The sequence below is a fragment of the Danio aesculapii genome, chromosome 7 (assembly GCF_903798145.1).
Source record: "Danio aesculapii chromosome 7, fDanAes4.1, whole genome shotgun sequence".
Lineage (NCBI taxonomy): Eukaryota > Metazoa > Chordata > Actinopteri > Cypriniformes > Danionidae > Danio > Danio aesculapii.
The window spans coordinates 7561039-7579809 of record NC_079441.1 but is presented as its reverse complement, the minus strand read 5'-3'; the positions used below and the strand labels follow the sequence as shown (position 1 = coordinate 7579809).

General features: G+C 34.7%; 1 protein-coding gene across 1 annotated transcript in view; it reads left to right on the top strand.

Moving 5' to 3' along the window:
• The window catches only part of lrrk1 (leucine-rich repeat kinase 1), a 172664-nt gene that overhangs the window by 16056 nt on the left and 137837 nt on the right, over positions 1-18771 (top strand). The gene's annotated exons all lie outside the window — the stretch shown is intronic.

The window sequence follows — 18771 nt, the reverse complement described above, 5'->3', positions numbered from 1 at the left end:
TTCTGTTGTCCAATGTTGGTGAGCCTGTGTGAATTGTAGCCTCAGTTTCCTGTTCTCAGCTGACCGGAGTGGCACCCGGTGTGGTCTTCTGCTGCTGTAGCCCATCCGCCTCAAGGTTGGATGTGTTGTATGTTCAGAAATGCTCTTCTGCAGACCTTGGTTGTAACGAGTGCTTATTTGAGTTATTGTTGCCTAGAGATGGTTGTGCGTGAAAATCCCAGTAGATCAGCAGTTTCTGAAATACTCGGACCAGCCTGTCTGGCACCAACAACCATGCCATGTCCAAAGTCACTTAAATCACCTTTCTTCCCTATTCTGATGCTCGGTTTGAACTGCGGCAGATCGTCTTGACCATGTATGCACGCCTAAATGCATTGAGGTGCTGCCATGTGATTGGCTGATTAGAAATTTGCGTTAACAAGCAGTTGCACAGGTATACCTAATAAAGTGGCCGGTGAGTGTATATACATATTTCTATTATTTATTATTTTTAAATCATTTATTTGGTTATATGCTTCTAAACCCATAATTAAGTAACTTTTTTTTTTTTTACCCTTTCAATTCACTTATTTACTAAATAAATTGTTCAAATCGTGTATTTGTGTGAACTTACTCGCATGCGTATTAAAGCGAATGTTTATCTGTAGCGTTGCAAACATAGAGTGGTTCAGTATCAGAAAGGGAAATTAAAGGTGGTTTAGGCAAACGTACACTAAAATAAAATCTGTTAATTAACAATTTCCGTGTTTTGTGATTCACAAGTGTTTATTTACGGCTGTGAATTGCATTATGGGATGTTGATCTCTGCTCTGTCGACTATTTAAAGTTGAAAATTCTACTCTACAGTTTAACAAAGTGACTTTTATTCACATTTTAGTAGTTTGAAGTACTATAAAGTATAAGTATAAATAATATATAGAGAAATAAATCTGTAAAATAACAGAAAACGTGCTGGAAGCCTATTGCATGGTTTTGCAAGGTTTTAACACCAACACAGACAATATATAATACTTTAAACTATAAAAAATTTCAATAAAAGTCACTTTTTCCAACCTTTTACAGTTGAAAGTTGATGGAAAAAAAGATCATGCCAAAATGCAATTCAAAACTAAAAGAAAAGAAAATGAATGAATTTGATGAAATCATGTTGGACCAACTAATTGTTGGACCTTTAATTGTCAATAGTTTTTGTTTTGTTGCACTGTAAAAAGTGATTAGTTACTAAAAACGAGTAAACCAATTGCCTTAAAAGCAACAAGTAGACTTTACAAAAATAATACAAGTAAACCCAATGTGACCTGGAACTGTTAAGTTGACTTAAGTTTTATAATTATGCTTATTGTACTCACTTTTTAAAAATAAAAGTAAACTAATCACTTGTTTCCAATACACCTTTATTATATTTGTTTTTTTCCAGGTTTTCTTTATCTAGCAAATGACAGTAACTAAAATAAATCTGCTCTTTCAGACTCCATACGTGTGTCTTTTAAATGCAATACAGAATATAATTGTAGATTTTATAGACTTAATAAAGCACCAAATATGTAATATTGTCATAATTACAGTAATTATTTGACAACAGGCGTGCTAAAATAGTCTGACACTGTAAAAGGGATTAGTTGACTTAAAAAAAAAAGTGAGTTCAATTAGCATAATTATAAAAAGTAGGTCAACTTCCAAGTTCCAAAGTGCAATAGGTTTACTTACATCAGGGGTCACCAAACTTGTCCCTTGAGCGCCGGTGTCCTGCAGATTTTAGCTCCAACCCTAATCAAACACACCTGAACAAGCTGATCAAATTTTACTAGGTATACTTTAAACACCAAAGCAGGTGTGTTGTGGCAAGTTGGAGCTAAACCCTGGAGGGACACCGGCCCTCCAGGACCGAGATTGGTGACCCCTGACTTACATCATCATTATTATTATTATAAAGTCAACTTGTTGCTTTTAAGGCTATTGGTTTACTCGCTTTAAGTAACTGATCACTTTTTACAGTGAGGTGCTAAACAAATTTATTGGATGGAAAACCTGCCCTCAATTAAATTGAGTTTATCCAATGAGTTATTTTTCTGAGTGCAGTATTAAATCAGCCTGATACAGACTCCCTGCAGACCCTTTACATCAAGTCTAAAAACAGAGTCAGTTTTCTGTGTAAAAGCACGCTGAAGGCAGAAAAATTTCCTCATTGTTCACAAATGGCCTGTTGCCAGTGCGTATTGTCTATCAGTTTGTTGACTCAGTCTTTTTTGCGTAATCACAGAAGCGTGAAGGTTAATATTTCCCTCTGCAGATGCCGCACTTTCACTGGGTCATGTGAGAGCTTGATATTGTGGCAGTGAGAGGGATATAAAATCAGTATAATAAAGGTTTAGTTTCTTTTTATTCGCGTGTTTCCACCCACTGAAACGCAAGACCTGACATCTGCAGTTCAGTTCTGGTTGGAGGAACTTCACAGTCTGAACGCTGTAAATATAGAAAAATGAACTGAAACCTCTCGTCTTCAGATGCTCTGAATGTGGGATGTATTTAAAGGGAGAGTTCAGCCAAAAATGAAGATTCGGTCATCCTTTATACTTATTTTAAACCTTCATTGATTTCTTTCTTCTGTTGAAGATAATTTTGAAGAAATACAAAAACCTGTAACCATTGACTTCAATAGTATTTGTTTTTTCTACTATGGAAGTCAATGGTAAAGTGTAGACAAAGAGCTTAGAATGATCAAGAGGCGACACTCAATAGAACGTTCCATTGCAACAGCAGCGCTCCGCAACAGCACCGGATTCCGCCATTTTGGAGTGAAAGCGATCGGCAGTCCATTGGATCTTATTGATGTCACGATGGCAAGCAGCTGCTTTGTTTTATATTCATTTAAAAAGTGCATTAAAGCTGAGATACAACCTAAAGACGACAATGCAACACTTACTATCACAATCATCAGCACTTTTAATAGTTTATTTTACAGACTTTTAATATGCTGTTGTTCTTTAGACCAATTACCATGTTTGTAAACATTCAGGATGCGCACACAGGGAGGTGGCAGAAAGAATCGGGAGCGCTAGCATTTATAGCGAGGGAATAACATCCAATGCGGTACAGAGTTTGTCGTTGTCTTATAAATAAGATATATTGATTACACATTATATATATATATATATATTATTAACATAATGCTTTCAGCATATTATAACAGCTCGTCACCCAGTGATAAGCACAGTGATTCGGGAAAATTAACATTAACGTGAGTGGCGTTCGTCTGACAGGTCTATTTGGAATAACACCCTCCCAATGGATATTGGATAAGACGAAATGACAAAGCATCCAGTCCGAAATATATAATCTCATTGAAGCTCCAAGTGATTTTACAAGAGAGAAGTTAAAGGCCTACAAGTCTTTGGATGCCAACAATGTTGTTCTGTGTGGTCATGTGCAAGAAATAATGCTTCATAATTACCAGATTCAACACTATGTAGAGCTGAAAACCAAGGTTCTGCCTAGCCAAAGACAAGGAAATAAGATGGAACTGTATAAGGCCTGGGTAATTAATCACCAACATGCAAAACGACAGCATTCTGACAGACAACTTCATCTGTACGGCAGGGTATGTGAACTTACACATAGAGGTAAAGTTGGTTTTATATTCGCATCAGACTTTCTCCTTAATATAATTTCATAAAAGTATTATTTGCAAACTCTAAATAGCAAAATATTATTAGCAGCCAATGACTAGCAAAGTACAACATTGTTTACAGTCAAATAAACAGTGTTAATGTTGTTTTCGTCACACTTGCAGGTTATTTCAGACCGAATATTTAAAGTACCGTGGTAAACAATATAGGGAGTTTGTCACAAGTTGTCACTGAATCAATGTGTGAATATAAAACCAAGTTTACTTTAATATCTTACACTTTCACGTTTCATACTGAGCATTCAGTGTCCGCAGTTTCATTAACCATATGTAACTGTTTTTGCTGAAATCATTGCTGCAATCAAAAACGAGTGATGTGTATGATTCAGCATAGCGTGAACTCACCTGATATAACATGAGAACTGCAGAGTCAAGCATTTCTAATTAGGTCATCACTTAATTCAGCTCCCTTTTAGCCAAAGACGTCTGCAGTTGGCATTAAAAGCAGTGTGGTGTACGGTAAAAGTTAAGTTTTCTATTTTTGGACTTTCAAATTTGGCAACCTGCCACACATGACATCTTTACTATTGCAAAGTAAATCTTTACTATCTTTTTTTTGCAACCGGGGACTCGTGTGACGTCATGTGTGATGTAGGTTGGTAATTGGTCTATTGGAATTTCCATTCCATTAATTTAATAAATAAGATAAATAATACTCTGTACAACTACTGTTTTTACATTACTGTGACGGTTGGATGTAGGGTTGGGGAAGAGCTAGACGTTAATAACATACAATTCAATGGGAAATTTAATAAAGAAAGAAACTCATAATGGTTTGGGTTCATTTGGTTGAGTAAATAGTGAGTACATTTTATATTAAAACTGCAAAACATTTATTTAATCATACTTTCTACTTTGTACAAATATTGATGTATAAAAACAAAATGCAAAATGTTAAATAATATAAAAAAAATAATAGAGACTGTAAAGTACATCATTAAAATATATTTTTATTGAGATAGATTAAATAAAATATAATATATATTATTAATGATGCATAGAAATGTTTTTATGTATTTATATATACAGTTAAAGTCAGAGTTATTAGCCCCCGACTTTTTAGCCCCCCTGTTTATTTATTCCCCAATTTTTGTTTAACGTAGAGAAGATTTTTTTTTCCAACACATTTCTAAACATAATTGTTTTAGTAACTCATTTCTAATAACTGATTTATTTTATCTTTGCCATGATGACAGTAAATAATACTTGGCTAGATATTCTTCAAGACACTTCTATACAGCTTAAAGTGACATTTAAAGGATTAACTAGGTTAATAAGGTTAACTAGGCAGGTTAGGGTAATTAGGCAAGTTATTCTATATCGATGGATCTGTAGACTACCGAAAAAATATATCGTTTAATGGGGCTAATAATTTTTACCTTAAAATGGTTCTTAAAAAATTAAACTGCTTTTATTCTTGCCGAAATAAAACAAATAAGACTTTCTCCAGAAGAAAAAATATTATCAGACATACTGTGAAAATTTCCTTGCTCTGTTAAACTTCATTTGGGAAATATTTAAAAAAAGAAAAATAAAATTCAAAGGGGGGCTAATAATTCTGACTTCAACTGTGTGTGTATTTATGTGTGTGTGTATATATATATCTCTCTTTCCAAGATTTAGGAACAACAAATAATAACTCGACTTCTAGTTGATCATTTGGTATCAGAAGTGGCTTATATGAAAGGCAAAGGCCTCTAGATCACGCTTATTTTACCAAAAATAAATATGATCATGCCTTGATTTTTAATTATTTAATTAGGACAGTAAGGTCTGACTTTGCTCAGACAAAAGACAAAAGTCTTATCACTTAACAACAGAAATAATGTCCAGAATAGAATATAAAGTCATGCTGCAGTGGAAACAGAATGAATATTGTGTCTGACTCCATGAGCTTGAAAGACTGCATCCAGACATCTCTGCAATGATTCAAATCACTTAATAAAGTCATCTGGAATGGCAAAGAAAGCGTTCTTGCAGGACTCCCAGAGCTCATCAAGATTCTTTGGATTCATCTTCAATGCCTCCTCCTTCATCTTACCCCAGACATGCTCAATAATGTTTATATCTGGTGACTGGGCTGGCCAATCCTGGAGCACCTTGACCTTCTTTGCTTTCAGGAACTTTGATGTGGAGGCTCAAGTATGAGAAGGAGCGCTATTCTGCTGAAGAATTGGCCCTCTCCTGTGGTTTGTAATGTAATGGGCAGCACAAATGTCTTGATACCTCAGGCTGTTGATGTTGTCATCCACTCTGCAGATCTCTCCCCCATACTGAATGTAACCTCAAACCATGATTTGTCCTTCACCAAACTTGACTGATTTCTGTGAATATTGGGTCCATGCGGATAGGTGTTCTGCAGTATTTGTGATGATTGGGATGCAGTTCAACAGATGATTCAACTGAAAATTCTACCTTCTGCCACTTTTCCAAATGATCAACTAGAAGTCAAGCTATAATTTGTTCTCTTACAACTGGGATTGATGACAAGACTTTTGTCAGGTAGTTTATATGTATGTATTTCACAATGTCTATTATTTAATAGTAAAATTATTTTAACATTACAACATAAATATTATTATATTTAAACATCATATATTAAAACAATTATGTATTTTGCAATATCTTTTATTTAATAGTAATGTTGCTTTAATATTACAAAACAGCTGCTTTTGATTATATTATTTACAGATTAGTTAACAGATCTAAAACTGAGTGTTTTATGCATTAAACAGTAGTATCCTATGGCCATTCTCATATCTATTATACATTAGGAGATTTCAGGATCGCATTCAGTTGCACTTTGCAAGAAAACAGATGAAGTAAGCAGCATCCGGCCAAAAAAACAAAAAAAATCTGTCAATATTCCCCTCAGAGCTGAAATCTCATGCTGGAGGTTTCTGGTTTCGCCTCAGCATCAGCATCAGCAACACTGTTACCCTTGGCAACAGTGATTCCATGCGGTGTGTGTTATAGATGTTTGAGTCCCATCACGTATCTCTCTCTATATATACAGTATGTGTGTGTGAGACTTAAAAACGCACTACAGAAACAGGCCAGTGTGCTAATCTGGCTTAGCGTGGCTTCAGCTAGCTATAAACGCAATCTGAGGTCCAGTGGGAGGGGCGGAGGGTTGGGTTTCACTCTTTAATGTTTGCACGGTGTAAGATAACCTTGCCATTAAGGACAGCACAGAGGGTGGAGACGCTGCATCACACACACACACACACAGTCCGGCTGATACTGCATTGTGGATTTGTGAAGGATCGTAATGAGATGATTGTTGAAGAGATCTATGCAGAATGATAAGGTATGTTTGCGGTATGCATCGTTTGTTTGTTTTTATAAAGATTTTTAGGGTAGACTATAGTGTTAAGAAGTGATTTTATAAGTGAAGCTTTCAGATTTAGTGGTTTTAGTGCTCCACAATTGTTACAGAGATTGTGTTTTGGTCACATTTTTGGTTTCTTAGTCACTCTTATTGTCCTCAGACTTATTGTTAAGTTAAGAAATTTAATATTTTGTTTTGGTAGACGTTAGCACTAGCATATTTTAACCTCTTAAACGCATTTTTCCCCATCTAAATTTGAGATAATAAAAAATACAATTGTACCCTACATATTTACAATGGAGGAAATGGCAGGAAAATTGTATTATTGTATAGAACCATTTGTAATACTAACTCTGCTTGTAACTTTTAAATAACATTGTGTTTTAAACATTACAATCAATTCTTCAGACTCATTAGAGACTTATTATTGAGGTCTTAGTCTCTTAGTCACACTTATTTCACATAGGCTTGATTGATTGTGCAAACACACACACACATACATGCACACAGACAGTCAGGCTGAAGGCTGATACTGCATTGTGGATTTGTGAAGGACTGTAATGAGATGATTGTTAGAGAGATCGGTGCAGAATGATAGGGTATGTTCATGGTGTGGATCCATGGTTTGGTGTTTTAAGGCATTTTAAGGTGCATTAAATAGTGTTAGGAAGTGATTTTATAAGTGAATCTTTCAGATTTAGTGATTTTACTGCACAAATTATTACAGAAATTGTGTTTTGGTCACATTTTTTGGTTTCTTAGTCACTCATTGTCCTATTTGAAGAAAAGTCATATCTGTTTTTATTCTTAATCAGTTTCATATTGATTGATTGTGGTTGTTTTAGTAGATGTTAGTACTAGATAGTGTTGAACTTGGTGTATTTTTTAATTTACTTGATGTAGCCCTTTTTTGTTTTCTTTTGAGATATAAAAATACGATTGTACCCTACATATTTACAATGGAGGAAATGGCGGGAAAATTCTGTTGTATAGAAAACCATTTGTAAGGCAAGGCAAGTTTATTTATATAGCACATTTCATACACCGTGGCAATTCAAAGTGCTTTACATAAACATGAATAAAAGAGACAAGTATAAGAGAAATAAAACAAATAAAGTGAATTAAAACAGATTAAAATTTGTTAAAACGGGTTTTAAAAGAATGAAAAAGAAAACAAAAAGACATAAAAGTGCGATCTGTGGGATGTAGCACAGTGCTCATTCATTAAGGCAGAGCTAAACGAATGTGTTTTCAGTCTGGATATGAACGTGCCTAATGTTGGAGCACATCTGATCATTTCTGGAAGCTGATTCCAGCAGTGAGGGGCGTAGTAGCTGAAAGCCGATTCACCCTGCTTTGACTGAACTCTTGGAATTTCTAGTTCATTTGATCCTAAAGATCTGAGTGATCTGTTGGGTTTGTATTCAGTGAGCATATCTGTAATGTATTGAGGTCCTAGGCTATTTAGTGATTTATAAATCAGTAATAATACTTTAAAATCTATTCTGAATGTAACTGGGAGCCAGTGTAAAGACCTGAGGACAGGTTTGATGTGCTCTGATTTCCTGGTTCTGGTCAGAATCCTGGCAGCAGCGTCCTAGTTGAGCTGCAACTGTCTGACTGTCTTTTTGGGAAGGCCAGTGAGGAGGCCATCACAGTAATCCACCCTGCTGCTGATAAAACAGGGTGTCCACGGTGTCTTAAAGTATTAAAAGTTAATAAATCAATGTAGAGAATTTTAAGGCCCTTAAAGTCTTAAATGCTGTTTTGCAAGGTATAAAATTTTCTATCGTTTTTGATTATGCAATGTATGGTTGTATGATAAAGTTTGCCTGAATTAAATCTGCAAATATCAGGATGCTGTGTAGTTTACGAAATCGATAAAATCTTTTGACATCATGCTGCTTTGTTTACTCCAGTAATCAAGGCAACGCAGTTATTTCTGCAGTTCCATAGGCGCCAACCTGCTGAATTAGCTAGATTTAATAGATTTGTATTCAGTATATGAATAATGTTTTAGTTTTGAATTAGTTACATTAATATTTAGTAAATATACTGTTTAAATCTCACCAGTGTTTCTTGTTGAAACTTAAAGTGGTTTAAGGGTCTTAAAATGTATGGTAAGAGTCTTAAAAATGTCACTCTCTGATTCCTGTATATACTCTGTAAAAGCAGAACGAGTTTCTCTAAGTCCTCACTGGAAACAATGTTTTTGTGATTGCAATGTTTTTGAGATGATCGTATGCTGATTTGTTGTACTTACTGCTTTGGCATGACTGCTGAAATTCATATCTGACTCCAGAACAAAACCAAGATTCCTTATTTTTTGTTGTTTGACCCTTAAAGCCAAGGTACACATTCACCATGAGATCCTCATCTCTGTTCGCAAACGCAATGACTTCAGTTTTCTCTTTGTTTAACTGAAGAAAGTTTTGGCACATCCAACTGTTAATTTTATCAATGCATTGGCAGAGGGTGTCAATGGGGCTGTAGTCATTAGGCAGTAAGGCTACGTAGATCTGAGTGTCACTGTGGTAGGAGATTTGGTTCTTTCTCATTATTTGGTTTAGTGGGAGCATATAAAGTTTGAACAGGAGAGGTGGCTGAATTGAACCTTGTGGGACTCCACATGTCATGGGTGTCCACCTTGACTTATGGTCACCTAGATTGACATAGTAACCGACCTTAAAGGGCACATAGTTTACCTCTTTTTTTATCATTTAATATTAATATTATGGCTCTTCTGAGTGTGCCAGTTTAGGTTCAGTTTAAAACACAATTCAGATTTTTTTATTATAATGTGTTAAAAAGTGTCATGTTGGGGGCGTGTCCACAGTTCGCTGTTTTATGGGTGTGTTGCTTCATATGTAAATTAGTTTCGGCTTCCCGCCAACATAACAAGGGGGCGGAGCCATGAGCTCACCCGCTCACCCGCTCTGTGTTTGGGCAGACTGAGAGAAGGAGCAGGAGTGAGAGGATCAGCAATCAGTCGTACATATACGACTCGGACACAGACCAAGCAGAGAGTACAAAATCATTTGTGTCTTTGTACAGTTTTACAGCCAACTGTGTGCTAGTTTCAAGTACCGAGCTTGTACACCGAGACTAATAACCACGCACACTGAATTAACTTTGACTGAGGCACCGGATGCGCCGCTCGAAGCCACAACACGGCACACCAGACACTCTCTGTGGCGCGGCAGAAACATCAAGTGTCCCGAATCGTTGCGCCGTTGTATGTACCCTGATAGAAACCTATGTTTAGAATTCTAAAAAGCATGGCACACTCCTAGTTAAGATCACAGGGAGCTTCTGGGATCGTAAGAAATGCAAACAGCTGAAGTATAAGGTAGACTCAATGAGAAGTACACATGTTTGCAAACCTACCTAAAGATACAACCAATAATTCCGATTAGAGCGATAATGTGGAGAATATTGCTCTTGTGTTGAGCCCAATGAGCCTCGCATCTAAAAATAGAGCTAGGGTGTTCCTTTAGTGATATCGCTTCGACTCGCGCTGAAAATGGCAGACGTGAATCAACAAACTGAGGATATAATGACGCGCCTGTCAATCAATATTGGTGGGCGGGGGGACCGCACTCCTACGTTGCGGTCGGTTTGAAAACCGCTCCAATTGGTCCACCGTTTTTTATGTTGTTAAATTAAAAAAAAAAAAAAAAGCACTGGGTGTGTTTATATCACCCCAATATGACGGTCTATACACCATACATGCACATATGTCTGTCCAAACAGCTTGAAAAGTAGATTTTTTACCATAGGTGCCCTTTAAGGTAATATCTGAACCATTTGAGGACCGTCTTGTAACTTTTAAATAACATTGGGTTTTAAACATTACAATTAATTCTTCAGACTTATTAGAGAGATTGTGATTTTATATAAAAGTCGTGTTTTTTGGTTTCTTAGTCACTTTTATTTTCAGAGTAGGCTTGATTAACACACACACACACACACACACACACACACACACAGACAGTCAGGCTGAAGTCTGATACTGCGTTGTGGATTTGTAAGGGACTGTATTGAGATGATTGTTGGAGAGATCCGTGCAGAATGATAAGGTATGTTTGCAGTATGGATGCATCGTTTGGTTTATTTAAACCTTTTTGCGGTGGAGATTATAGAGTTAAGAAGTGATTTTAGTGCTCCAAAATTGTTACAGAGATTGTGTTTTGGTCACATTTTTTGGTTTCTTAGTCACTCTTATTGTCCTCAGACTTATTGTTTAGTTGAGAAATTTTTTTATTTTCTACATACTTGTGTATTCTCATAAACACATTTTTCCCCCATCCAAATTTGAGATATTAAAAATTACACGTTTGCGCTCTATTTTTTTTTTAACAACATTTTTTATTTTATACATTGTCTTACAAATTGAAAAAGGTTTAATTTTTTAGTTTAGCAAAAAAAAACAAAATTTCAGCAATAATAATATAGATTCAAAATAACTTAACACACTTTGAAAGAAAAAAGAAAAATAAATAAATAGCAAGATTAATATTAAATAATACAGCAATAACATATTCGTTTAATCTATATACTTTCAATGTCTATCAGTTCAGGAAAAGAGTCACCATCTACATTCTCCAAAAAGTCATAGAATATTTTCTGAATTGACCAAAAGATACGAATTTAGTTTTTCAAAAAATAGGTCATCTTTTCTAATGCAAGACAAGAGGTCATCCCCTTTATCCACTGAAGTACGCCAGGACTGTCTTCTTTTTTCCAAGAACATGCATTTACATGTTTAGCTTCCAGCAAACATAAAATTACAGGCATCTTTCATGTTTGGTCACATCTAAGTTCAATGGACAAATATGTAATATGCACAAGCTGGGATCGAGAGGAATTACTTTACCAATGGTTTAATTAGCAATATTCAGAATTTTAATCCAAAAACATCTGTTTTGATTGATTCTTAATCAGTTTCTTATTGATTGATTGGTTGTTTTAGTAGACTCTAGTACTAGATAATGTTAAACTTGGTGTATTACAGAAAGCCTTATTTTTGTCTTTTTTTAGTCACACTTTTATTTTCAGAGTAGGCTTGATTGATTGTGCACACACACAGACAGTCAGGCTGAAGTCTGATACTGCATTGTGGATTTGTGAAGGACTGTAATGAGATGATTGTTGGAGAGATCCGTGTAGAATGATAAGGAATGTTTGCATTGTAGATGCATCATTTGTTTTTAGGGTAGACTATAGTGTTAAGAAGTGATTTGATCAGTGAAGCTTTCAGATTTAGTGCTTTTAGTGCTCCACAATTATTACAGAGATTGTGTTTTGGTCACATTTTTGGTTTTTGTTTATATATATTTATATATGTATTTGTACAATGTATATATGTGTGTGTGTGTGTGTGTATGTGTGTATATGTGTATATATATATATATATATATATATATATATATATATATATATATATATATATATATATATATATATATATATATATATATATATATATATATATATATATATATATATAGTATAGATTTTGTATGCTGGTCTTTTTGCAAAGCACTTTGGTCCACATCTGTTGTTTTTAAATGTGCTCTAAATAAAGCAAAAAAAAAAAAAAAAAAAAAAAAGGTCTTATTACAGAGGTTGTGATTTTGCAGAAAAGTCTTGTTTTTGGTTTCTTAGTCATACTTTTTCACACTTGGTCACACGCCTCTGTTTTCAGATATCTTATTTTTCCCCATCCACACTGACACGGAACAGCAGTGTTTTAAAATGAAAACGGCCTGTTCAGTGTTTACAAAAAGCTCAGTTTTGGTGCTCTAAAGTTTTGGCGTAGTGTGGAAGGATGGCGTAACCTTAGCAAAACTTATTAAAATGTATTAGTGTAAACAGGGCCTTAGTTGCTCTAACTCTATTGTCTTTGGACTCAACTATCTTCTGACTGAATTGTTTGAAAGCTTGTGCTTGTTTAAGTAGAATTTACTAGTGTTAAGTACATTTAAAAAAAAAATATATATATATATATATATATATATATATATATATATATATATATATATATATATATATATATATATATATATATATATTTATTTATTTATTTATTTATTTATTTATTTATTTATTTATTTATTTTTGGTTATTCCTCCCAAATTTGACTTCTCCCCCAAAGTTTTGTTGTCCTCAAACTTAACTTGCATCAAATGCTTTTATTTATTTATTTTTTTGTAGTTTTGTAATATTTAAAAAATATTTTGATTAGGCTTAATTAAATTATGCTTGTTTTAGAAGTTAGTAGTGTTAAATATGTTGTATTTCGAAACATAACCGGATTTCATGAACTGATACAATGTTCAGTTCATAAAAACGTAGCTTAGGGAATAAAAACAAAGTCATTCAATGCAGTAATGTGTTCATGTGTGTTTACAATTAACAAACAGATTTATACTGCATTAGTAACAACACCGTTATCTTTAAACAAAAGAAGATGCAGCATAACATCAAATACTCTTAGTTCATCTTGGACTTGCACACAGATGCTGTTTTTTCGAAGAAAGCTCAAAAACACACTTGGAAAGGGGAAAATAAACGCAACATCACTACTATACCTTCAGTTATAAGTCCTGTCCTGAAAAAAAATCTGGTATATTGTGATGCCTATACTGTAAAAAAAAATGTTGGTCAGTTAGTAGTGTTAAATATGTTGTATTTCAACCGCTTTAACATTATTTTGTGTTGGCATGTCTAGTTTGACATATGAGAAATTTTAGAAGCATTTTAGAAACACATCTGATTGATTTTTAACTTTTTATAAATAACATTTATATGCATTTCAGATATTACAATAAACACAATTGTTCATTTTTGATATTTAAATTCAGTGATGCATCCTGATCTTTAGCTCCCTCCTCAGATTCTCAATTGGATTTATGTCAGGACTCTGGCTGGGCCACTGCAAAACTGTTTATTGTATGGACCAAAATAAAAAGTCTGTAATTTCATGTTATGTTCTATAGTTTGTTTATTTTGTGGTGTTGCAAAATACATTGTTTACACTATATTTTATTTCATTATTTATATAAGCATTATGCAGACAGCAACATGAAAAACAGCATTTTATGTTATATTTCTATATTCTTAGTCAAACATTTGTCCTGAAGTTCTTAACAAAGTGAGAAATATGACAAAGTAATAAAGATTTCCATCAGTATACTGTAAGATGTAAAGAAATGGTGCTTTACATGTGCTCAATATTTATATAAATTTACAGAATATTAATTATATCATTCATATATATATATATATATATATATATATATATATATATATATATATATATATAAGTTATCAGGATATGAAATGAGTTGTATCGTGATATCAGAATCAGTTTTATTGCCAATTAATATGAGATTTTTGTCTAATTTCCACAAGTATGTAACGCATTAAATGTAATATTTACCCTACACACAAAGCAGCTGCTCTTAAATCTCAGCTCTTGACAATCACTTAAACCACAATTAACATGTAAATGAGCAGCGTTTTACACTTAATCAAGACTTGCTGATTAAATCATTTGAATGTTTTAGCCTCTTCCTCACATTTTTCCTTGCTGAAATCTGTAATATCACATTTTAATTTCTTTTAACTAGATATGAATAAAGACATTAGAGGCCATTCACATTTGCCGTATTTTGCATGTGCAAGTTTGTTATTCTTAATGATCAACTGAAACAACAGTGGTGAAAGCAAACTGACGCATGCATGCGCACAGAAAACCATTCCCCCGCGCCTCACGTGCTGCTCTGCTCCCGGTGTGAATACCGGTTGTTTTCATGCACACTGATAAAATACACACCGCTTACTGTGAAACCGGAGTAACTTTTATGCAGAGGTGTCAACATGCAGCAAGCTTTGCAAGTCGACCAACTAAAGTTATAATATGGTTATGATATGGTTATTTACTATAAGGCTATGAAGCAGAGAGAAGAGATGATGAATCGGGGAGGTAAGACTTAATAACTTTAATTCTCGGCCATGAGTCAAGTCTAAGACAACAGATAATTACATAAAAGATATTTTTTGTATTCTATAGAATTGTCTTTATTATTAAAGCAAAAGATTTCTTAAGAGATCTTAGCATGTTACTCCAGTTGTGTCTTAACATTTTTTCCAGTTAGGCTACATGTAGGATTGATTTCTGTTATTATAAATTTGGAATAATAATAATAATAATAATAATAATAATAATAATAATAATAATTGTTATTTATTTCTAAGTACATTTCTAAAAGCAGGTGGTTCGCCCAGGGTGCTATTTAAACTAGAACTGCCACTGACGTGAGGTATGTAGGTTTTCCATATGACGCATTGTAAATAAAATCAATCAAAAAGCCTAGGGACACAATATGAGAATGTTAAATTACAAATTGTGTTTATGTACACAAAATGCGTGTGAGCTTGGGCTACATGCCAACCAGAAAGTAGTGGATGCGGTTCTCTCGTTACAGGGCGCTTTAAAACAACTGTGTCTTATTATTTTTAATAATATTTTGGATCTGTTTTTAAAACTATAACCTACCGTTTTCTATATTGTAGACAACAACAATAAAAAACACACACAATACTCTGCATTTCAGTTATTTTATTCAACTGACATTTATACCAAAACAATAATTTGACTTCAGCAGCATCACAACAGATGTGGATCAAAAAAAAGTTAATAAGTAAATAAGTTTCACCAAAACTTAACCAAACGACTGCACTGTTAAAAAAAATCTGTTAAATTTACGGTAAAATACCGGCAGCTGTGGTTGCCAGAATTTGCCCGTAAAAAAATACGGAAGATTATAGAACTGTAAAAATTTACGAAACATAACCGGATTTCATGAACTGATACAATGTTCAGTTCATAAAAACGTAGCTTAGTGAATAAAAACAAAGTCATTCAGTGCACTAATGTGTTCATGTGTGTTTACAATTAACAAACAGATTTATACTGCATTAGTAACAACACTGTTACCTTTAAACCAAAGAAGATGCAGCATAACATCAAATGCTCTTAGTTCATCTTGGACTTGCACACAGATGCTGTTTTTTCGAAGAAAGCTCAAAAACACACTTGGAAAGGGGGGAAATAAATGCAACATCACTACTACTACCTTCAGTTATAAGTCCTGTCCTGAAAAAAAAATCTGGTATATTGTGATGCCTATACTGTAAAAAAAAATGTTGGTCAGTTAAAATTAAGTTGAACCAATTTAATTGTACAAGTCATTTTAACTTGCATCAATTAAGCTGATTTAAAACATCAAGGTAAAATTTGTTTAACTTAAAGAGCCCATATTATGGGTTTTTGAAAATGCTCTTCCATGTAGTGTGTAACACAGCTCTAAGTGAAGTGAAATATCCAGCTAAGGCTTAAATCTGTAAGTGTACAGTGTTTAAAACTATTGATTCATCTATAAAAGAGTCGACTCATAGAGCTTCAAACGAGTCGTCGATAACGAGTCATTAGGTGTTTCGTGATGACGCTGCTACGGAACACAAGCAGTTGCGCGCGCAAACCCGGGAGATTTGAAACCTGCGGCCCCGCCCACTAACAGAAAAAGAGCCACAAACACACACACACACACACACACACACACACAGAGACACACACAGACACCGGTGGAATGAAGTCACGCTGTGCAGATGGATATTATTGACAGTTCACCCAAAGATGAAAGCTCAGCAATATAGCCCAGCCTTGAGCAGTTCAAGTGCTTCTGGAAATTACATGCTTAAAAAGAAGACTTCATCAGTTTGTTAAAGGAAGGATCAGTATAGACTGTCTGAACATGGATCAGTGGATCATGAATCAGTTTCTTCCCCCATTTCACAAGTGTAAGTACGTGCGATTAAAACTGTTGCCTCGTTTACTCTAGTTTGCACATTATGCATTTAGTTGTGTTTTGTTACTTGTACCGTGTGTACTGTATCAGGTTAACTCTTTATATTCTCATATCGCGTGTAAAGCCACGTTGAAAATGTGACGCGTGCCGCTTTGTTTACGGATCGTCAGCTGTTCCTACACACATGCAACAGCCAAGTTTTAAAATAGTTGAGTTCAGGTTCGAGGTGAGGTGTCTAAATTGCACCCAGCTAGCTGAACTGGCGCTCTAGGTGTGTATGTCGTGTTCTCTGGGGCGGAGGGTAATGTGTGTGTGTATGTGTGTGTGTGTGTGTGTGTGTGTGTAGCACCGGAGCAAGCTGAACTGCCGCTCCAGGCAAAGGATGATCATATTCGTGGATATAACTGAGGACGCGGGTGGTGAGAGAGGTGTCGCCGACGCCTCTATGGACGCGCCGGCCCTGTGTGTGTGTGTGTGTGTGTGTGAAAAGAGCAGGTAGACTGTGATGGGCTAGGAGATCTCCTCGCCAGTTCTTGGACTTTTTGCTCAATAAAATAGTTAGTCGTCGGTATTTTCTAGTCCATCGTCTGTATTTACATTCACCCACTGGCAGCCAAAATCCACTATAAAGCGTGTATGCACTGTGACTAGTTTTATATTGTTGATTAGCAGCTGGGCATTTCACTCTGTCTCGCGCTGAAGCCTGTCAGTGTCGTCAACCAATCGCAGCAGGCTGTCATCGGTCCAATCAGCGCGGATTAGCTTCGCGCTTAGGAGGGGTTTGGGAACAAATGAATCGCTGAACGATTCATATGGGAGTCGCTGGGATAATTAGGTAAAAATAAATGCAGATTATAAGACCATCAAAGTGTTGTTTGACCTTGCATGCATATTAGACTGTTGTTGGAGACCCATAAAACCTAAATATGACCCTATTTCATGTATAATATGGGCTCTTTAAAAGTTCAACTTTTTAAAGTTTAAAACCTGTTTAACTCTTTAAATTAAGTTTTAAATTTACGTAAAAGTATTAGTTTTTATTATGCAATGTATAATGGAATCAAGCAGTATAAGTTTGATTAAGTAAATCAAAAAGTGCCTATTAGCAAAACTGATACTAAAATTGTTTTACATTTGGTTTTGTAGTTCGGGTCTAAATAAATGTTTGTTGCAGTTTTTAATCGTTTAAGTTCATTTGATTGAACTTAATATAACTATATATAAATCAGTGGCTATTATAACCCCATTTATTGGGTAAAATTGCTATGTTTTACTGTCATTCAATGTGTTTTGGTCATTATCAATGCACTGTCACTTTAATTGAGCATGAGCAGTGCTGCAAAAATAGACCCAGCACCGAAACTATCGCGGCACTGCGGCTTCAGCGACGCTCACGCCTTGCACTGACGCGCTGCTGTTGCGTGCGGTGTGAAAGCTCTAATCCGTTTACATGGACACCGAAAAAACATACGCTGCTGACGCTTGCGGTGTGAAACAGGCTTTAGCAAATAGTTCATTATTGGTTAAGCATTACGTAGCAGTTTATAAATACAAATACAAATGCTTTTCATACTTTATTACTTCTTAATTGTTCATTACTAAATTCAGTATTAAATTATTTACAAACTATTTGTATTCAAGAGTAGTTGGTGGCTTTTAGAATCATTCAGAATGAGTTAGTAAATGATCAATAAACTATTCAAATCAACATTTATATATTTTATCATTCAAGCATGTGGTAATGGTTACCATGTATGTTAATAAATGCTTCATTAACTCAACTTCATCCAGTTTTTTGACCTAATCTAAAGTGAAGACTATTCATGCTTTATAAATCCCTTATAGATGACAATTAAAGGCTCGGTATCAAGCGAAAAATA